We start from the raw sequence: 22,665 nt of genomic DNA, 5'->3' as shown, positions 1-22,665 counted from the left end.
TAACTTGATCCCACCTACAAAGTCCTTTTTACCATGTAAGGTGACACATTCACAGGTTCTAAAGATTCGGACATGGACATCTCTGGCGGCTCTTCAGCCTGCCACAGAGTACCATGGAAAGTGCATTGACATTGGCACCGTTTTATAACAGTGAGTTCAAATCCCGATTTAAGCACCTACTTGTTGCATGACTATTACCCGTTTGAGCTTCTGTTCCCTCATCTATAAAATAGGAATAAAATTTCAAGGTTACCATGAGGATTTATGCTAATATACGTACCCGTTCAGTATACAGCACACGTTCAATAAATGGCAGCCATATTTGTTCAAGGAATTTCCAGATGATTCTCACCAGACAGGAATTCAACAGAAGAAATTCTATTAAATGAGAGATTTGCTAAAGTGACCTCCAAATTCCCTTTTGAGGTTGCTACAAGGAAAAGAAGTGAAATAAAAGGGATTTTCCTCCCCTGTATACTTGTCTACCTCACAGATCTGGTTGCAAGATAACGGCTTTTCTGGATAGTCAATCGCTAACAGATCTGCCTTCTGCTCCTGCCGTGCTGCTATCGGGCTTGAGCAGGACTGAGAGCCTGGACTGGTCTGTAATGATTGGCCAGACCAGGCAGCTGAGACCAGCGCAGGCTCCCTCCTTCACATCTGTCAACATACCTGGCTGCAAGCAGGCCGCAGCCAGTGACCACCGTCTGCAGGGGCCAGGGAGAGCAGGAAAGCAAATAGAGGGGAACACCTTGGTTTTGTGCTTGTGAAAAAGCGAAAACCTGTGTTGGTGCTTCTTACCACCGTCCCAGACTCTTCAGCAAGGATTGGAATGGTCGTGGGCCACCACTGCTGAGTCAGGAAGGAATTTGAGAGAAGAATCCGGATTCCCAAGCAGCAATCAAGGTAGGCGATCGGTCTGGTCATGGGCCTTTCTCTCAAGATGACAAAACAAGCATTTTGCCCTGCCTTGTAGCCAGAGTGTCTCCGACGATGGTCCACTGAAGAGATGGGTTGCGGAGTTGTGGGTGCCTGTCGAGAGAATTCGATCATTTGTCCACCAACATAGTCTGCAAAGGGGGCCGTCTTTTTCTTCCCTCCTCTCTCCTCTTTGAAAATTGTCGTTGTTCTTCTACGTATTTCAAAGGTTTAGAAAGCTTTCTATCTTTCGTTATAAAAATCGTATTTGTGATTTCTTGAAATTCTTCCATTAGTCTGGGCTCTTCAAACATGACTTTGTTCCAGAATTTTGTTTGCATGAATTCTTTCCACTTTCAAGCTATAGCAGGACGGTTTGCATTATAATTCTGAGGAACATGCTGTCTGCACAGAAAGCTGTCAAGCTCAAATGATAGGATTTCCCAGGAAGCCGTGTGCATTTTTTGGCTTTGGAAACTAAGGAGTTAAAAGTCTTGAAATTGCTGGAGCAGAATCAAGCTTATTTACCTAAGCTTATCACCCAGGGCAGCTGGGTCAATCATTTACTGACGAAAGGTTGTTTTCTAACTTGACAGAGGACCACTAAAACCCAGGCCTTTCTCTGTAGAAGAGACACAAGGCAACGTAGAAGGTAGCGCTCTCTGGGGCTAGGCAAGAGCGCATGTGGTCTTCTGACCAGACACATCTTTCTCCTGCCCGGAGTTGTAAATGCCACAGGGTCCTTCCTGGCTCAACAACAAACATGAACAAGACTCATGCACAAACTGAATACCTGATGTCACCTCAGGCTTAAATGCTTGTGGCTTCTAAGAAGCTTCCCCTACTTCTGGAGGTCTACAGGGAAGAAATAGACTATAGAACAGGTTATTAAGCGATGCTCCGGGGAGAACAAGATTATTAAGTAATCACCAAAAACATGGAATGTTTCCCCCTTCAAGTCTACACATTCCAGAAATATGTTCTTTTTAATAAACATGATCCCATCTTCGTTAGGTCTGAATCTAACTCCTCCAGGAAGGTTGTCGTATTGTCATCCTGTACACTTGTCAGGTCTGTGCAATGGCTCCAAGCTCTTATCATCGTTAGAAGCCCTGGTGATAGAGAAGCCTTATTTTTTCTGAACTCCCTTTAGAGAAAGAAAGGGTTGAGCCATTTCCCCACCAGCGTCATGTTTGACACGATTTTTGTCAATCATTTATGGGATGGAAGCGAATCCCCTTTGATGCGGTTTGTGGCTGGAATTTGTATGTGGCTCAGGCAGTTAACTAGATGCAGGAGTGGAGGCCACAGCAGAGGGTGGCCCAGACGCAAACCCCATGTGCGATTTCGGGTGAGTCTGTGGCTAACTCCCAGGAATGTGGTGAAGAATTATGGAAACTGATACATTTCTGTGAAGATATTAGCCCTGTTTAATGTTAAGTGTGCGTCTGGCTGGTTTCCAGAGAATGTTCTTAGATAATGCACGCGAGGGGGGTGGTTTTGAAGAGGTGGGGGGAGTGTATCAGAGCATTCCAGGGCAGTGGCCAGATTTACCCACAATACCTTGGGCTGCCTTAGGGACAGACAGGTCTTATCTATCCTCTCTGCACAGCATAGGGCTTAGGCCAAACCTCCAGCAGCCCTCGGGAGTCTATCCAGCTTTTCTTCCCATTTCGTGCATATCGGACCCTAGGTGGGGGGACGGCACTCTGGAGATTGACTGGACAAGGTAGACTGTATTGTTCCTTTTACAGGTTAGAAGTAAGAACCCAGAAGTTAATTAAATTGCCCACGTTTACTCAGTCAGAGGCTGAGCCAGGATTCTATCAAATCCTGTCTCGTACCCAATCCAGGGCTTTTCCCAAATGTCATGGAGTTAAACACACACAGGAACAGAAATTGTGGGTGTGTGGGTGTTGGGGAAGGGGGGTGGTCACTGAGGAAAGCAAGGCTGACGAACGGTGTTAGCAGTTCGCCACTGGCCCTTGGATGTGCCATGGCCAAGGCCAGCTGGGTCCCTCTCTAACCAAAACACCAGCAGCAACTAGACAGGATCTTCTTCAAGGGGAAGTTAGGGGAGGAACAGGCAGGGAGCAAAGGCAAGTTTTCCCAGACCTGGTAGTGACAGTCACTGGAGTCTTCCCAGTCCTGGATATTTCTTAAGTAAACCCAGGGAATTTTCAGGCTAGATCTCCACTACCCCAGAAATACTTAAGTACAATGTTGGAACTATTTCCGGGGTAATAGATGATACCATTCCAATCCCTCTCTGGGAACTAAAAAAAAAAAAAAAATTAATTACGATTTCACTTCACTTCAGCTCATATCCACTCATTAAAATCCAAGGGATTTGGGCAGAAAGAAGCTTAAAGCAGGAGGGAACCTTCAACAATCTATCACGTCAAGGCTGCAATCCAAAGAGATCCATGTGAGCCCGGAGTCTGAAGGGCTTGTTGGTTGGTGTCAGTCAAGCAGTAAACGAGTCAGGTCCTCCTTTTCTATGAAATTCCCATTTCACTTCTGTTAGGATGCATCCTAAAAATTCCATTAGCTGTCTGGCAGAAATTCCAAAGCAGCCACAATTCCTGAGCATTTACAAGATCAAGATAAAGAAATGCCACTGTGAGATGGGGTTGGATAAATATCTTCGAAGAGTTTCTTCTTTATACTGACCCACCTCATACATTCCAAAGAGTGTGATAGCAAAGGCATTACAAATAGGGATCGCATTGCCAAGTCCACCGAGCAAGCGCCCTCTTCTGAGACAGCTGACCCTGCATGAACTGGACTCCCATGCTATCATTTTTATGAACTAATGTTTATTAGGATAAAGAGAAAAAGTTGAAGCTGAGATACAAGGACTCATAACATTTCACCTTTATCTAGTGCCTCTGATGACCAGAAAAGGAACTGCTCCTTTTTTATCTCCATTTTTAAAATTTAAGCCTTATAACAAACTTATGCAATTTGCTCAATCCATGCATCTCAGATAGCTAGTAAGATGAAATTTAAATTGGGGTCTGTCTGGCCAAAGCCTGTGTTCTTTAGCACTCTGTTTTGGGGAAAAATACCCAACTGTATCTACACTATTTGTATTCCAAATGTAAAAGAGGACTGGAGGACTCCATAGAGTCCTTTCCAAGTTATTAGCGTGGACCTTCAGAGTATATATTTACGACTCTCTCCCCCAGGTGTTCTTGATCCTATACAGGCATAAAACTCAATATCACAGGAGTCTTCGTCTCCTCCAGGAAAGTAACAAGAAAACACACATAACTCACCCTCCGGTCACTATTTTGATCTTATGAAAGAAAATTCTCTTTTTCTCCTGGTTCACAAACATTGTTTTGTTGATCTGTTTGATTTTAATGTAGCATAGAGACAATTTTTCCATTTATTGTACCAGGAATGTTTATTTCCACAGTCAAATCTCTCTATTTGAGAAAGGGAAATACGTCCAAACTCCCCGTATCTGGTTTTCTTTCATGTTCATCGCAGCCCTGTAAGTGGGGTGTCATTTTCAGATGACATCTTTGCAGATCAGGAACCTGACACTCAATAAAGGTGAGTGCCCTTCTCAATATCACTCAGCTCACAAGTCCCATAGTTTCATGGGACTCCAAATTCTTTGCCTTTTTTTTTTTTCTAAAGCACAAACAGTTCTCTGGATTCTTCGGGTTCACAAATGGTGCGAATGGGACAATACAAGCTATTTTCAAAAATTAAAAATGCCAACTGACTACATCGCCTGTTCTCGGGCTACAGAGACCTACTCAAACGTTGATTGCTTTGCTTTTGGTTGAGATTCTATCCGGTCAGCGTGGTGATGCTGTTACTCTAATTAGATTTTCTCTGAATAGCGAGAATGAAGATACTAATTGATACTTAATAAAATTTGCCTGAAAGGCAAAAGCCATTCCACCCATGTGCCCATAAGCAAAGTTAAGAGATGAAAGGAATTCTTGCTGGGAAAAAAATGTCAGAAACCACTGGTTGCATGCCTGGGGACAGTATATATGGGTAGGGGTTACAGGTCCCCATGGTGTCTCTTGAGAGACACAGTTCCTCTTGGTTAACCCTATGACCACATGGTGCCTTGTGGTCAAGCAGTCACCCAATGGTAGAAAACCTAAGGCTGTCCTCCTACAGAGGGGTATCTGTCATGGGTGTTGTCGCAGTACCTCTAGAAGCCACCCAACGTTACAGGAGGCATCCTTGTGCTCTGTGAATTTCATTTCAGTCCTAAGATGCTCTAAGGAGCCAGAGAGCCGTGTGTCCACTGTGCATCTGGAGGAGACCAAATGTTTTCTTAATTCCTAATGCCTCGCTGGGAACTGCTCCTGGCTGGCCATTGGAGTCTCCATCCCATGTGATGGCCCCGTTGTATGCATCCTTGCTTGGGGATTAATGTGTGTTTTCATTGCGCCTTGTGTCCCCACCTCATGCCCTCAGAGGCGATAAGGGTGTCGGTGCAGGAGAACCCGTCCACTTTGGGCAACGAGCAAACAGAGAGAATGAAACTCCTGCCCTGCCCCACACCAACCTGTTCTCTGCCTCTCTACAGCTCCAAGGTCAAGTTTCCCTTGGGCGCAGTTAGGAAACTGAAGGTCACAAAAAGCTGGCAGCGCATCATGCCTTGGAGAGTTTCCCAGAAAGCAAAATGAAAATGAGATTGTTTTCACATAAGACCTCTGTATTTGGAGGACAGGATTCAAAGAGTTTGAATTCGCAGTTTCACTGTGCACTTAGGTAACCCCCACAAACTCTAGTTGTTTTTCTTTTCCTGAAGCCAAAACAATATCAAAAATACTTCCTGTGGAGAGCTCTAACTAGGCAAAATTCCTTTTTGTCATTGCTGAGCTGATGTTTTCAAGGATTCATATCTTAAGATAAGCCTTATATGGTGTGTTTAGCTGGGGCTCCTGTGTCTTTCTGTGTAAGGATGGCTGACCATGGGGCCTGCCGTATTGGAATCTCATTCGATTTCATAATGTGACGCAGCTGAAAACTTATGGTTAGTAAGTGGGTAGGTTGCAAAAAGAGAGAGAGAGAGAGAAAGACAGAGAGAGAGAAAACTCAGAGACCGAGCAAAGATGTTGCAACAAAGGAACAGATGGTAGGTTCTCTATGACCCAAAGAAAACCCATACCCCGATCCTGAAAAGACATACCTTCAGATGCAAATATATGTATTCCACAAAATTTAGCTTTATTTTCTGGATAGGAATCCTGACTACAGGCTAAACCCAATGGCTAGGCCTCCCAATATCCGACTATTGTCTACCAAAATTCATCTCAGCTGGTTTCTCTTTGCAAGATGGAAAAGCCCTTGATAAGAGGTATTATTATAGAATATAGTTATGTTGGTAAATTATAGTCCAACCAATAGAACATAAAACATAGCCCGAAAGAGGCACCATGGTCCTGACTCCACCATTATCTTGCTCTGTGGTTGATGTCAACTTTTAAACTTCTTGGTGGTGACTCTCTGCATCTTCACGGTGAATAACCACAAACATTCATTGACGGGGTCATCCTCAGTTCTGCTCTCGTCACTTACTCTTTCCGAGAAACATGTTAGACACTGTTTTCGAAACAAGATTAAATAATCTTGAAGGTTTTATATTTACCGAGTGAGCCAAACCACAGCCTCCTTAGAGTCCCCTGTTTGGGTCTGTGTGTGTATGTGTGTGTGTGTGTGTGTGTGTGTGTGTGTGCGTGCATACTTTTAATTTTCTGTTCAGTATTCTGGGGGCACCCAGGTGGCTCAGTTGGTTAGGGCTCCAACTCCTGATTTCCGCTCAGGTCATGATCTCAGGGTCATGAGATCGAGCCCTGTGTTGGGCTCCATGCTGGACGTGGAGCCTGCTTAAGATTCTCTCTCTCCCTCTCCCTCTATCTCCACCCCTGCTCACGCACACTCTCTCTCTTAAAAAAAATTATTCATACAGGACTCTGAAGATTTCCAGTTCTCAATATTCATTGATGATAATAAATTAGCAATTGACTGAAAATTTAGTAAAGAAAGTGATTTAAAAAAAAGAGAGAGAAAGACTTTGTCATTGCCAGGAATGACTAAAGAAAGAAGGAGAAATATCAAGGTGTGGTGTGGAGGGCATGGTGTTTTGAAGACCGTTTGCTCTCTGGCGGTCTAGTAACAGAATGGCACAGCCGTTTGATTGTGCTACTGCTACACACTGGCTCTGCGACACTGAGCAAATCACTTCAGCTCCCTTGGCCTCAATTCCCTTTTTTTAAAAATGGAGGCAAGGGGATGGGAATGTATGATTTTTTTTTATAGTCTCCTCTAGTTGTAATATCCTGTCTTCTGTGAAAAACTAGAAAACTTGGAATTTACAGTTCATTTAAGAAGAAAATACACAACTGATTTTTTTTTAAAGAGTTTATTTATTTATTCATGAGAGACATAGAGAGAGAGAGAGAGAGAGAGGCAGAGACACAGGCAGAGGGAGAAGCAGGCTCCATGCAGGGAGCCCGATGTGGGACTCGATCCCGGGTCTCCAGGATCAGGCCCTGGGCCAAAGGCAGGCGCTAAGCCGCCGAGCCACCCAGGGATCCCCTACACAAATGATTTTTAACTCTCTCGAGCTGCTCTCCCTATCTCTTAGATAAATGAACTGAGGGGAATAAAAAACTGCTGAAAAAAGAAAAAAGATGTCAAGAATGAAAGTCACATTGGAGAGGGTGGGCATCGGTCTTTTCTGGAGAAGGGGCCCACTCAGCCGGATCAGATGGAGGCCACGGCCTCGGGGTTGTCCTGTCGGGCTTCGGGCCTGGCCCTGGCGCGCAGCTCCGCCACACCTGAGGCCACTAGCGTGAGCTCCAGCAGCGGGCAGTCATGGTGATTATCCTCCCTTTATAAATAAACGAAAGCCCTGAAGGGTGACATGACGGGTACAAGGTTACAGAAACATGGCAGAGTGACAGACGGTGACATTTTAAGCGAAAGGCGGAAGAGTGAGGGACGGAGCTGTACCTCCTGTTAAGTTCACAAACCAGGGGTCACGGGCTCTGGAAGGGCCTCCAGTTTGCTTTGGATCCTGAGCGGGTTCCTGGCCCCCCTGCCCCTCCCCGCACCCCCTTCCGGCCGCCCTGCCCCGGTTACTCACCCAGGTGGCTGCTCACTGGGTGCTGGTGCTCATGTCCCTTCTTGTCAGCTTCATGAAAGGCTATTTGTAAGGAAGAGAAGGCGTAACCGGGAAGAGGAACGCATCAGAGATCTTCCCTGAGGGCGTGAACTCTAAAAGGGCAGTTTTCTTGAGGGAGACTATGGCTCCCCTCTTCCATTCTGTGGAAATGAGTGGCCATCCGGCTGACTGACAGAATTAGGAGGTTCTGTGCCAAGCATGGGTGATTTTTATTTTTCACCTCTGGGGTTATTTCACTCCTCTCTGCTCTACTTGTCCCACAGAAAAGGGACAGAGGATAGTGCTCCCTCACTGTGGCAACCAGAAAGCCGCCCGGGGCAGGGCTGTTCAAAGGAAACTGCTAATTGCACCAGGCATGAGGCATGCCTGGAAGTGCTAGGAAAGAGAGGGTGTCCATCGTGGCGGCTCGGGTTTGCTCACCACTTTGGACCCACGCCCAGGGGACTCGAAGGCCCTGAAGAAGCTCACTCACAGGTAGTGACAAGGAACTTCCGGCCCCCAAGAGAAGCACTGAGAGAAACGAGGCATCAACGGTCTCACGTCTAAGGCAGCGTTCACAGGCCGCATCACTTCACTGCCCGTTTTTGTCCCTTTTTAAAGACGAGAGAGGGCAAGACAGTATTAATTATTATCATCCAGGGATACCTGGTAATTTTCAAGGAGGTGAGAGGAACACCTTAAATTCAGTAAGAATAGACTGACTTCCTGGCAGGCTCCTCAGGTGACTTTCTGTTGTATGTTACTGAGCTTTCACACTTCTCAGTTTTCACTCTATTTCCAGTATCTAATTGATTTCTTCTCGGGGAGCCTGTTAGGGAAAGGAATGGGTAACACAGAGTGTGAGGTGGACACTGTCCACCATCATATTGGCTGGGCTCACTTTTCAGAAGCCACAAAACAATCAACCAACCACCAAAAGTCACCCCTGGGTTCTCCTCCAAACACATTCAGTTAAGGCAGGATAAGGAAAAAAAATAAAAAATAAAAAAGCTTATGATTCAGAAGCCAGAGAACCAAGATGGCCCCTGATTCCAAGAAACATTATCAATGTGAAATGTAGCTCCAAAGTAGACCTCAGTGTACTCCCATTGAGCTAAAAACAAAAGCAAAAACAAAACAAAGCATGGGACGATCTCACATATTCTCTAATGTTAATAACCAAGTGACCAAGCACCAGTTAGTACGGTCACAGGGTCTTCTACAGAGTTCGTGGGCACTCTATCACTTCTTCAACTGACTTGAATTCCCAATATCGGACTGGATTCTCCAGCCCTGTCAGTCTTCTAGTGGGTGAAAAAGCCTTTCAGAAGCAACATAAAGCCCCGTTTTCCTACTTCCAAAAAGCCATCTGGTCATTCATACACCTACCCATAGTCCTCACTTAGTACATGGTCAAGCGAGTCAGAGCCCTAACGGGTAGGTGTATGAAGTATGCTGTCTGTGCCCCAAACTCTGCCAGAAAGTGAAGGTAAGGAGGGGCTTATCCAGTAGAGACTTTCCAGAAAATGCAAAGACTGTTCCTAATAATCCAATTTTTTACTGCCCACTAGTCTGAAAGGCAAAGAGGCAGCATTTTGAACAGAGGAGATTTTCATGCTTCAGGCATTTGGGGGCACCAAGTGTTTTCATGTAATTGTGGAAAACTAAAATAATTTACAAGTTGTGTGTGTGTGTGTGCGTGTGCAATGCATGGAAAGAATTTTAATATGAAAAAGGCATTAGATCAGTTTTGCAGAAAGAAAAATCTTTTATCTAAACTATTCCTGGATGGAGGTTACACAAAATCTAGGTACTTATTTAATTTCTGGAATTAATTAGCTAAAGTCTGTCCAAACATGGGCTTAACATTAGACTTCTAATGATAGCATTAGCCCTTCTCTAAAATTGCCACAACACACTTTGATCATTTTTAGACAAGACACACTACAAGAAGCTTTGGCATGTAAAACATTCTTTTGAGATGTCTAAATGAATCTCAGTGTCAGTTAATTATATTGAACTTCATATATCTTCAAGTAACTCTTGGCGTGCCAAATTTATATCTCATAACCATCTTATTTCACATGATTTTTTAAGTAAGATTAATCAATGAAATTTGAGTAAACTGATCAACGGATACAATGGCCTAAGCATTATATGGTTACACTGTGTGCTTAGCCCAGTCTTCAGACTTATTTTTCTTCTTTTCTGCAGACAGGCTCTCCGATCATGTCTGGTTATGCTCAGTCTTTGGCTATTCCCCTAAAGGGATTATCTGAGAGTCACCATTTTTCCTCTTTGAGTGACTGTCTGACATAATTCCTGCTGGGATACTGCTTTCATATCAACTTATATCAGAAGTTATTAATTCCCACTTGCCCCAAGCTAAGGTCATGCAGCATGTTGGAATCAAATGTTTTCTATTGTCCTAACACAGATCCAATAAAAAGGCATTTATAGAGTGCCTAATACATGCTTGACACTCTGCCAGGTGCTATAGATGCAGAAATCAGTAGCCCACAGTTTTGCCCAGAGGAAGACCAACATCTCGTAGAGCAGATGAACCAACTAGAAACCATCACATCATCCTATGGGGCTATCAGGGCAGTGACAACTGAACACACCACAGAAAAGTTCTGCATGGATGCTAGAGAAGACCTTCAGAGAAGTGGAGGTCCAAGTGGTATTTTAAAGAAAAGAAAATTAGAATTTGCATCCTTCCTTTTCAAGAATTCAGACTTTAAAGGGAAAGCCGCTCCCTTTCAGAAATCTGTCTGAATATCCTTAGAAGAACATATAAGAGCTGAGATAGCTGTGGTATCCATGACTAAGGGAGATTTGATTCCTTGGAGAAGAAAGGTAAGAGGAGGGTCCAGAGAGATCCCTATAATTGAAAAGGCAGGGACAGGAAGAACTAAACCTTCACCCCGAAATAGAGCCTGTGCCTCTTTCACATCCCTTGAACTTGGAGCTTTAATTTAGACATTCTCTGCAGCCCCAACCTCACATGATCTTCCAAACCCCGGGGACCTTTGCCTGGTAAATTGTCTTGTTATAAATCTGATCTCTACTCAGTTATGACTTGAATGTCATTTATCCTGGGAGCACCCTTAAATGGGAACAAAGAACAAAACACTGGAGAAATAGCAGAGAAGTCTTCTGATGTCGGCAGCTGGCACTAGTTTGGAAGCTCAGGGTTAAAGCCCACACCCATCCCGACAGCCCCCATTACCATCCAAACTCCCATTCTGACTTTAGCACCACGCGGCTGAAGCAAGAGATAAGCTGGAAAGGTGAGTTTAGGAGATTTCAGCCTAGTCCGGCTGGAAATCCTTCTCAATTTTCTTAGGTTGGCTTAGGTAAATCTTCAGTGTGTAAGTGAAAATTCTCACCATCTTAAATAGTGTGTCTGTTTCCTGAAGTTGGGCCAACTTGTTGCAGAGTTGTCTGATTCCTTTAGAAACTCAGATCATAAATCACACTCCCAATGGACCAACTTACATGTTGCTTTCATTCTTTCATCCACTGAAAGAAAGAATATGTGTAAGAGTTAATTAAGACAGATTTGACTACATAAACGACTTAGGTAGAACATAAGAACGACTTTTACAAAGACTTAGAACGACTTTTACAAACACCATAAAGAAAGGTAAAAATAGAAACGGCGAACAGAAAAGTATATTTGCAACATAAATAATAGGCAAAAGCTTGCTATCCCTAAAGAGTACTTGCAAATCCATCCCAGCTAGAGGCAATATCCCAGGAGAGAGTTGAACAGAAAATGAACCGAGAGTTCACAAAAGAAGGAAGATAAGTGACCTATAATCATTTAAGACCTGTCTAGCCACACGAAAAATGAAATGAAGGCAAATTTAAACAGTGAGATAACATTTTCTTCTTATGACATTGGCAAAATCTGGGTAACACCAGGCATCGGTGGGCAGGTGGGAAACAGGTGTCTTCACACATGGAGATGATACAAGTGTGAATTGCCACAACTTCTCTTTTTAAGGGCAGCTTGTCAAATCACATAAAAATGTCTTACAATGGGTAATTTTTGACCTAGCAAACTCACTTCTAGGTTTTACTTTCAGACAATAATAGAAGAGTGCATTAAACATTTCTCATAGTGCACACTTATCTGTGGAAGGCTTGTGTAGAGCAACAAACTTTGCAGACATCACAGAAGGCCTAGACGAATCCACTTGCACACACGCCATCTCACAGGATGAGATCCATCTAGCAGCACGGGTGCAGAGCTTGAACTCGGTCATCAATGGATCTATGATTAAATTTATGTCTACCAGTTACGAGCTGGGTGACCTGGGCGAGTCATTCCACCTCTGTAGGCCTCAGTGATCTCATCTTTTAGAAACAATGACAATACTACTACCTGCGTCTTAGGATTGAGCCGAATCGAGAGAGATATTTGAGTGAAGCTCTCGGCACACCACCTGACACACCAAGGGTGGAATAACCCAACTGCTGGTAGCAACCAAGCCTCTTGATTCCATGCTGTCAGCTTCCGTGCAAAATGACGAGCTAGAAAGACCCAAGGTTTTGCCTCTTGATCTCCTCCAGACCTTATTAAAATAAAGTATGTTTTAAAAAAGATTAACCTGGGATCCCTGGGTGGCGCAGCGGTTTGGCGCCTGCCTTTGGCCCAGGGCGCGATCCTGGAGACCCGGGATCGAATCCCACATCAGGCTCCCGGTGCATGGAGCCTGCTTCTCCCTCTGCCTATGTCTCTGCCTCTCTCTCTCTCTGTATGACTATCATAAATAAATAATAAAAAAAAAAATTAAAAAAAAAATTAAAAAAAAATAAAAAAGATTAACCTTGGGATGCCTGGGTGGCTTAGTGGTTGGGCATCTGCCTTCGGCCCAGGGTGTGATCCTGGAGTCCTGGGATCGAGTCCCATGTCGGGCTGCCTGCATGGAGCCTGCTTCTTCCTCTGCCTGTGTCTCTGCCTCTCTCTCTGTGCCTCTCATGAATAAATGGGTAGGATCTTTAAAAAAATAAAAATAAAAGAATAAACCCGTAACAGAGAAGTTGTTATAAAAAAAGAACAATCTAAATACACTTTCCTTAGTGATTAAAATTATTACTGTTATTTAAAAAAATGGTTAGACAGACTGTAAAACAATGTTGAAGACGTTTTTCCAACATTTTGAGCAAAATGATGTTGGTGGGCGTGTAAGATAAAAGGTAATTAAATAGTAATAATAAAAATTAGATAGCCAACGTATGCTAAAAGCACTTGAATATGTGCCAGGCACTGATTTATACCCATTCCATGCATTATCTCAGTCAGTCCTCCCAGAAAATCTATGAGGTGGCTAGTAATATCATTCCCTCTCTCTACAGTGGGAGAGATTAAGGCATTAAGCAATGAAGAAATTTTCCTCCTGGATTTAGGATATGCACAGAGCCAATGTCACTGTGCTGGATTGTTTCTGCCATGCCTGCTAAGGGCTTCTCCGCATCAAAGAAACAGGCCCTGCAGTTCCCAGACTGCCTTTCCCACTTGCTTTCAGGTTAGGGCCTGCAGTAGGTATCTGCAATTTGGAAGGTGGATAAGTAGAGGTGTTATTCTCCAGCACAGTGGCCGACAGACACATGGGCAACAGATGCATCTGAGGTTTGAAGCAGCTTCAAAGTGAGCATCTAGAGAATAACACACCCTGGGATTGCAGACTGGGCTCAGTCAGTAACAGCTCACGAAAATTTCCCTCTTCCAGCCATTCCAATGTTCCTTATATTAAAACATTTCCTACTGAAAACACAGAGAGGCTTTTGTTTTCCTGATCAAACTCTGACTGATTTAGGGGCCAAATACTGAGACCCTGACACAAATCCAGAAAGTCCCATATCTAACCAGGAGGTGTCCCAGAAACAGCACAAAAAACTGGGAAAAAAATATTCAAAAGTAGAACCTTAGTGCTCAGAAGTCACAACGCTTAGATTTAAAGAACTCAGGTACAGCAAAATGAATTTAAAAACAAACCAAAAAAACAACCTATTGAAACAAACCCAAAACCACTAAGCAACCTTGTGATATTTTAGAATGCCAATGGTTAAAAGAATAAAAGAACTTTCAGAGAGGAAACAGAAGGAACCTACCAGGTCTGTGAATTAGACTGGCTTCTGACCTCTCACCAATACCACTGGATACTGCTCAAAGATGTTGGAGAAATGCTTTCAAAGATCTGAGAAGACATGATTTCAAACCAAAATTTTACACCCAGCTAAACTATAAATGCAGGGTGAGAGTACAATATAGACAACTTTGGTAAGTAAGGTAAGGATTCCAAAATTTTAACTTTCATGCCTGATTTTTTTAAAACAAGGCTGGAAAACTAGTTCACCTGCTAAACTTTCTGTAGAATGAAAGATGATGTATAACCATTTTTATACTATGTGTTTGTTCCCATGAGTATTAAAAAATATACAGTGTAACAAGCTTTCACATTCACATCTATTATTTAAAGGAAAAGATTGGGAGGCACTTAGAAAGAAAATAAAGAAATAGAACAGATTGTATTTGCATATGGCAGGACTGTAAAGATAGTACATTAACGACATGATAGTATTTGAATACAGCAAGATCATAAAGATAGTACATGAATCATAGAAGTTTGGGGAGCAGTTTGCTAAAATAAATGACTTAATATATGATCTCTTCCAAATGTATTTCCATTTTGAAAGAAGAGACTTGAAGGACACTGCAGAGCCAGTAGGAGGAACTCACCGGCCACAGCAAGGCCAGGGCAGAGGCACCCCGGGACTATGGTTTGGGACCTGCCCCTGAAGCTCAGTTTCCTTTGCTCAGACTCCGTATTCCTCAGCCTCCCCATGGAAGCCTCTGCCTGTCTCAGCTTCCCAGAAAGAGCCTCCAGCAGGGAAGGGGTGTGAGAACCCAGGCGGACTGAGTAATCCCAATTGCCTACAAGTTCCATTTCTCATGATAACATAGTACATTTAGCAACCTGGCATGTGCTCTAGGTCCTTTATTTTTCCTACCTCCTCTTTCTAACTCGTTTTTATTTTATTATTTTATTTTATTTTTGTTTTTTTTATTTTTTAATTTTTTGGTCTTGCTGGATTTTGCTTTCTGTGTAATTTCAAATCTTATTTGGAGTGAGGAAGAGTTTCTCTAAATAACATCAATGACATAAGCTCACTAACCAGTGACCACACCAGTGCACAGGGGTTTCTGGTCCTAAATTGCTGGAATTAACTGCGTAGTCAGGGTTCTTGGTTCCACAGACAGATGCTAACTCTGCAGTAAGCAAGAAAGGAATTTATTGGAAGGCTGTCACATAGTTGACAGCAGGGGTAAGGAGGCTGAAGAGAAACGCAGAAGGAAACGTGGACGATAAGACAGCCAAGGAGGCATCACAGAACAGTCCGAGATGCTGTCGCACCCACCAGCGATGGTTCCACTGGCCACATCTGGATGCTCCCCTCCTTCTGGGGCACTGGCTGTCCTCTCTAAAGGCCTCCTGCACATTTGTATTCCTCAGTCAAGCTCAAAGTCGAGGGCAGATGCAGCTGGTGGCCTGAACTGGCAGGGAACTGGGATAGGAAACATCTGGTCCTCTAGGTTTGGGTCTCCTTATTGGATTCCCTGAAATAGGAAGGCAGGGTAGGCCAAAACGACAAAAAGCCCCCTTCACTTGGTGACTTGGTGAGACCCTAGCAGAACACCCATGTCTCTCTTTATGCTCACCTCACTTCCCTTGTTAAATTTTTTGCAAAACAGAATGTTAGTGTTAGATTCATTACATTTACATAATATATATTTCCTTTTCCTTCAAAGTCAGACTTCAAACATGAGTTTCTCATTTAAAATTTTTGAGTCTGTTTTATTTGTACTTCTAAATAAACTTAGACAAGGCTGAGGAGTATTTCCTGTTAAATTCTATTGGGACATAAGTTTCAGATTACCTGTGAGTCTTTTTCATTTAAAAGAAAAATCCCTTCTGAGGGTAAGTTCAAAGAGACTGAATTTTCTAATGTAATTAACCACCAACAATGTAAGATGCTTATTGCATGAATTCTTGAAAGAGATTTTAAACTGTGATAGTGCAAAACCACTGAACTGCTTGAGAACCAAGTAGATGTTTCTCGTAAATTCTGGTTTAAAAAAAAATCCATGGGGAAACAAAGATATCTATTTTAGCAGTACATGAAAGATGAATTAGCAGTGCATGAAAGATGATGTAGGAATATATAAAGAGTAATTAATGTCAACTACAGGTTGATACTCAGCACCCAGTTATATTCACCAGCAAGATTTTTGTTTTACTGGATCTGACTCTACACCTAGTGATTACAGTAACATTCCCCATGTTTATTTTAATCTCCTTTACATTTTATGTCCTGGAGGGTGGTGGTGTTCAATTTAATTTGAACGATTTAATTTAATTTGTCAACCTATGTTAATTTTACAAGAATCCAGATCAAACTGCTGTGTAAATAAGAAGTGCCTTGCAGTGTTTTTTGGTGATTAGGCTGGAGAAGTCACAGCTGAACTAAAAAATATGCTGCCAGAGGTGATTTTTCATTTTTCTCCCTATAATTTTAATGGCTCCAATGAAAGAGCTGCTTTTCTTTAACAATAGTATCCTTGTTAAAAGTACTTTAAAGAGCTGTTCCACTACACTGAAACAGTCTAATTAAACCACTAATATAACAAAGATACCAGCACTTGCTAAATCCCAAGACTATAATTCCATCTCATGGCAGAATTTTTAAAGGTGATTTTTTTTTCCCCAGCATTTAGCTAGATTCCCAGTTGAGGGGACTGCTGTCCATTAGACATTTCTTTGCAGAGAAACATCATTAATGGGTGAGATTTACTACAATGGGATATTATTTTCCTCAACAGAGGCTGTTATTGAAACTGCATATTATCAAGGCAGCTGTCCGATTAAGTTTTTATAAAGGATTAGGGAGTTATATGAGTACCCAACAGCTGCACCAGTGAAGATAAAACCGGGGTTCCTGAATCGTATGTCTCTTGGTGTGTGCAATGAAATGATATATTCTTTACCCATGCAGCAAAATACTCATATTTAAAGGGAAAATTAAATTAGGAACAAAACCTCATTCATCTGAGAGCAAAACACTGTGTGAACACAAATGAAAGATGAACAGAAATATATAAAACTTTGCCCTCCTCTGGAGAAGTCTACCATGGTCTCAGTAGGCACGATGAAAAATTTCAAAACACTAAGTAAAATTAAAGATGTAAGTAAAAGTTTGAGGCATTGAAGAAATTCTGTAAGTTAGTGCATGAGTCACTCCTGAAGAATATGGATATCTGCTATGGAATCTCAGGAGGCAGGAACACATCAGGGCCAGAGGTTAAAGAAGACAGTCGATGTTATTTATCAATGAAGACCTCTGGGAAAAGTCATCAGGATTGTCTGAAGTGTAATGTATAAAAGTTTAAAGTTACCCGTGAGATCATCTTCTCCTCCAGGGGTCCCCAAACTTATTTGTTAACAAGAATCAGATGAGAAAACTACTAGAAATGAAATAAATAAATAGATAAATAGATAAATAAATAAATAATTTAAAATAAGAATAAAAATAAATAAATGAAATATATGGTGCCTTCCTCAGTCCTGTTGAACATATATGCCAAGGATTATGTGACCCTTCCTTTATTTAATTTTAAATAATGCTAAACTGACTCTGAAGGCCCAAGAAACTATATTTTTGCCGCAGGGGATTATTTTCAACTGGGAAGTTTAAGAAAAACTCAAGTCAACTTTGTATACTCATAAAACAAAACATTAAACATGTACTAAATGTAAAAACAAACAAACAAAAAAAAAACAGGGACAAAGATGTTTATGTGTATTTGTGAATATGAGTGAGTGAGTGTGTGTGTGTGTGTGTGTGTGATCACCTTGAGGCAGAGTAGAGAGAGAAAAATGTGTGCAGGGTCCAGGGCCAAAGAGCTATGGCTCAGTGTCTTTCTCCTAATTGACCCTCCATAAATACCTGGTACTGGCTGAACTGAAAATGAAGCAAAGAGGGACGTCTGGGGGGCTCAGTAGGTTAAGCGTCTGGTTCTTGATTTCAGCTCAGGTCATGATCTTGAGGTTGTGAGATGGAGCCCCCAGTCAGGCTCTGTACTGGGTGTGAAGCCTGCTTAAGATTCTCTCTCTTTCTCTCTCTCTGCCCACCCCCTCTCTAAAAGAAAGGTGGGGGCTTTTGGGTGGCTCAGTCGGTTGGGTGTCTGCCTTTCGGCTCAGGTCATGATTCCGGGGTCCTGGGATGGAGCCCTGCATCAGGTTCCCTGCTCATGGGTTGCCTGCTTCTCCCTCTGGACCTCTCTCTGCTTGTGCTCTCTTTCTCAAATAAATAAAATCTTCATATGTACATCTATGTAAAATAAAGAAAGAAAATAAAGCAAAGAACAAACCAGGTTGAAAGCCTCAATGATGACCTATTTATTACCACCTTACATTCAATTCATTTGTAAAATCTGTGTCGGAGACACAGGCATGCACCTAAACAGTCTCTTCTGGATTGTGTAGCAAGACTGAGTGAAAACACTCAGTACCTGGGAGAAATGTAAACACCGGGGAGGGAAAGAGATTTGAGATAGAGTCGAAATTTAAGAAAAGGAGATTCCAGGCTGTGTCACAGAGAACATATCCAGATGCTTATTAGATTATGGTAGATTTTGCTAAAGCCTGTGATAGAATGAATAGTTCACAAAATAATTTTAAACTGGTTTAGAAGATCTTGAAGAAAGTTACTTAAAACGAGCCCAAGCCCTCAGCAAACCGCAGAAACATAAACTGCCATCTGGGGGATAATCTCACTGTGGCGGGGTGGAGCAGATGACCTAATGCTTTCTCCACCACCAGCTCCCACGACGCATGCTCTGCTTCTCTCTGCCTTCCTCTGCCAGGGGCACTTTTTGAAACTTCAGTGTGTGTATGTATTTGCCATTTTTCTTTTTTTTTTTTTAATGAAAGAAATGCCTGTACTTGTATCCTAGTACATTCTAAAATTCTTTTTGTATAGACTCCCACTTTAAAAAAAATTTTACTTATTTATGTGAGAGAGAGAGTGAGCAGGGAAGGGGAAGAGGGAAAGGAGAGAGAGAATCTCAAGCAGATTCAACAATGAACCTGGAGCCCAACATGGGACTCAATCCTAAGATCATGATCTGAACCGAAATCAAGAGTCAGATGCTCGACTGACTGAGCCACCCAGGCACCCCCAGACTCCCCACTTTTTTAATATTGAATTTGTGAGGCACTTTAATAAAAAGTTGATTTGCAAAACAGAAATAGTAATGTTTTATTTCCTGACTTTTTGAGTATATATATATATATATTTTTGATTATATATATATACATATATATAATTTTTTAATATCAGAATCAGAGCTTACTAAGAACATTAAATTGGCACTAAATTATTTTCAAACAAAATATTTCAAATGCGTTTTGTTGCTGTGGGTATAATTGGAAAAATGCATGCCTTGACATTTTGCACAGGACCAAATCCATGGGAAGGCTGAGTCAACAGGCATGATGAAGCCATGACTTTACTAGACTCAAGATGCAACAAGTCACACTTTGCTAATGGGTCGTATCAGTTCAGAAACCTGGCCACCTCAAGCCTGTACACATCACTCAGGATGCCAGGATGAAGGCTGGAGAGTTCACTGTGAAGTTTAAGGAAAGAAAGGAAAAAGAAAGATGATTCCTTTTTAGAGCTGATTAGATTGAAAACGTAATTTTATATACATATAATTTTTCTCATTTTTAAAAGATTTTATTTCTTCATGGGAGACACAGAGAGAGAGAGATGCAGAGAGATGGGCAGAGAGATCTCTCCATCTCTCCGCATCCCTCTCTCTCCATCTCTCTCTCTGTGTCTCTCATGAATAAATAAAATCTTAAAAGAAGAAGAAGAAGAAGAAGAAGAAGAAGAAGAAGAAGACTGCCTGGAAGGAGCCCCATGTGGAACTCGATCCCAGATCCCAGGATCATACCCCGAGTCAAAGGCAGATGCTCAACTGCTGAGCCACCCATATAATTTTTCAATTACCTATTTATCCACATCTATATGTCTATGTCTATCTATATATGTACATAGGCACTAGGGAATTTTTGTTTTAGCTTGTAAATTTACGTTTGTACCAGTTGAGTTTAAGATGACAAAATAAAATAAAATAATAATAATAAAAAAATAATAATAACAGCTACTAAGTGCCAGCATTGGACGTTATCCATATCAGTCTTCATAGCAACCCTATGGTTATCATTTTCCCCCCAATTTATGGGAAAGGAACCTACCTGTCATAGAGGTTAAGCAACTTGTCCAAGGGCACACAGCTATTAAGAGATAAGTCAAAAAAAAAAAAAAAAAGAGAGAGATAAGTCAGATGTTGGACTCGGGCTTATCTTTTTCCAAAATTTTTATTCGAAATTTTCTGTTGTGATAAAAGTATTTATTGTTGGTTCATAATAGCAACAACATGCAATCTATGAGGCAAGGGTCTCTGAGGCAGACGACGTGGTGTATGTGTAGAGGGACAGCCATGTGAAGGGCCAATCTCGTCATTTTCTCGCAGTGGATTTGGGCCTCAGCCCCCACACCTCTGCAACAGGGTCTCAGGAAATGTGTCGCTAGGCAGGGTCTCCACGTCCACCAGCTCAGGGGGTAACACCCATCACACAGCTTGTCTTCCTTCCCATATTGCTAACCCACCTGCGTTCTTTAGGAAGTCTACAGTGAATTCCAGTAAGACTGGCTTAGCAACACAAAGTACTGAGCAAAACCCTTTTGAAACTCAAAAATAGCTTCTGGCAACAGAAACTAAGTTTTCATTATTTTTTTTCATACTTATCTTACCTTATTTGGAGAGGTAAGATGGACCCCAGAGACCCCCCTCAAAAACCAGGACTACCAAGTTAGTGGTAGTGAGTCTTTGTTGAGATGAAAGAAAAGGCCCCACCCCAAAGATGCTAGCCACAGGTCACATCCATAACTGTAGTTTCCCTCCTTTGGCAGAGTTAAACAAAATTCCCTACTATTTTTCAATTAGGAAAAGCAGCATCTCAGATGACAAGAAAGGCTTTGGGAACAAACTAGCAAACTTGGAATAATTTGTATTGAGAGTTAGGCTTACGTGGCTGTTAAAAGGCAGATTTGTGGTGGACTGGGAACCCGTTTTACTCTGGTCTCCGGAGAAGGAACTAGAAAGAAGAAAATGCTATTTTCTTGTTTCTCCATCGTGCATTCAGTGTTGAGTTTCCCCACTGAGTGACAGACAGGACCGGTGAGCCCAAGAGGCAAAGCTTGAGGCAGAGCTCACATTAAAAACCGAAGCAGAGACACCTGGGTGGCTCAGTGGTTGAGCATGTGTCCTGGGCCCAGGGTGTGATCCCGGGGTCCTGGGATCAAGTCCCATATCGGGCTCCCCAATGTGGAGAGCCCGGTTCTCCCTCTGCCTGTGTCTCTGCCTCTCTCTCTCTCTCTCTCTCTCTGTGTCTCTCATGAATGAATGAATGAATGAATGAATGAATGAATAAATAAATAAATAAATAAATGAAATCTTAAAAAAAAAAAAAAAAAAGACCCAAAGCAATGATTTCCCCTACTCTCAGCTTTAGTTGCTTCACCCTCCGTGGTGACTGTTGGGCAGGGTGGGGAGCAGAGGGGGCACCCGGTGCACTTGGCTCCTGCATAGCACTGTTTGAGCCTTTAAAACGAAGCACCTTTGGAGTGCTAAGCCCCAATCCTGCCATTCATCAACCTAGAACCACAGGTTTAGTAAAACTTATTTTTCTCTTCTGACATGAAGAGTAACTTGAAGCTAATCGCCCAGACTGGAAATGGAGCAAGTGGTTCCCAAAACAGAAGTGGGTTGTGCATGCACATGGGAGTGGATAAACCTCAAAGCCTCCTCATGCACGTCGATTCAGAAAGGAACGGACACTGTTGATGAAATTTATCACACAAGATGGGATTGCGAGCAAATCCTTCATCCTAAAAAGGACAGAAACCCAGAAAGGAATGACTGGGGAGAATGAGTCACTAGCAGCTGTTAAGAATCATAGGCCTCTATTCCTGATTTAACTCTCTCCTTTATCTGCCCCGGAGGCCCTTGGTTCTCAAACCCTGGATGCTCCGAATCAGCTCCAGGGCTTGTTAAAATACGGATGGCTGAGCCCCATCTTCAGAGTTTCTGATTCAGCGGGTCCGGGTGGGGCCAGAGATCCCCACTGCTTGTGTCTCCTGGTGATGTTGCTGCTGCTGGTCAAGGACACCCAATTGTAGGAACCCAGGCTCCAGGTAATACCCGTTTCAGAATTGGACCCAAGGGACCAAAACTAGTTTATGTACCTGGAAAACCAGCCCACTATTTCTTCTTCTTCTCCTTCTTTTTTTTTTTTTTTTATAAATATTTTATTGATTTATTTGACAGAGAGAGAGAACACAAATGGGGAGAGCCACAGGCAGAGGGAGAGGGAGAAGCAGGCTCCCTGCTGAGCAGAGAGCCCCATGTAGGGGCTCGATGGCAGACACTTAACCAGCTGAGCCACCCGGGAGCCCCT

The 22,665-nt window shown here is 42.5% G+C and overlaps 1 protein-coding gene and 1 long non-coding RNA gene across 20 annotated transcripts in view; one reads left to right on the top strand and one right to left on the bottom strand.

Annotated features, from left to right (window-relative positions):
- Positions 1-702: 702 nt before the first annotated feature.
- PHLDB2 (pleckstrin homology like domain family B member 2) overlaps positions 703-22,665 on the top strand; it is a 219,383-nt gene continuing 197,420 nt past the window's right edge. For all 19 annotated transcript variants that reach the window (XM_041727040.1, XM_041726996.1, XM_041727075.1 and 16 more), the window contains exon 1: positions 703-906. The gene's annotated coding sequence lies outside the window, so the exon portion shown is untranslated. The remainder of the gene's footprint in view (positions 907-22,665) is intronic.
- On the bottom strand, positions 7,397-11,585 carry LOC121474227. Its single transcript, XR_005983293.1, has 4 exons — positions 11,458-11,585; positions 8,559-8,676; positions 8,048-8,107; positions 7,397-7,813 (listed from the first exon to the last, which is right to left on the bottom strand). It is a non-coding gene; the product is annotated as an uncharacterized LOC121474227 (long non-coding RNA).

The sequence above is a fragment of the Vulpes lagopus genome, chromosome 1 (genome assembly GCF_018345385.1).
Source record: "Vulpes lagopus strain Blue_001 chromosome 1, ASM1834538v1, whole genome shotgun sequence".
Lineage (NCBI taxonomy): Eukaryota > Metazoa > Chordata > Mammalia > Carnivora > Canidae > Vulpes > Vulpes lagopus.
The sequence above is the reverse complement of the archived record's forward strand: the minus strand, read 5'-3'. Positions and strand labels throughout refer to the sequence as shown.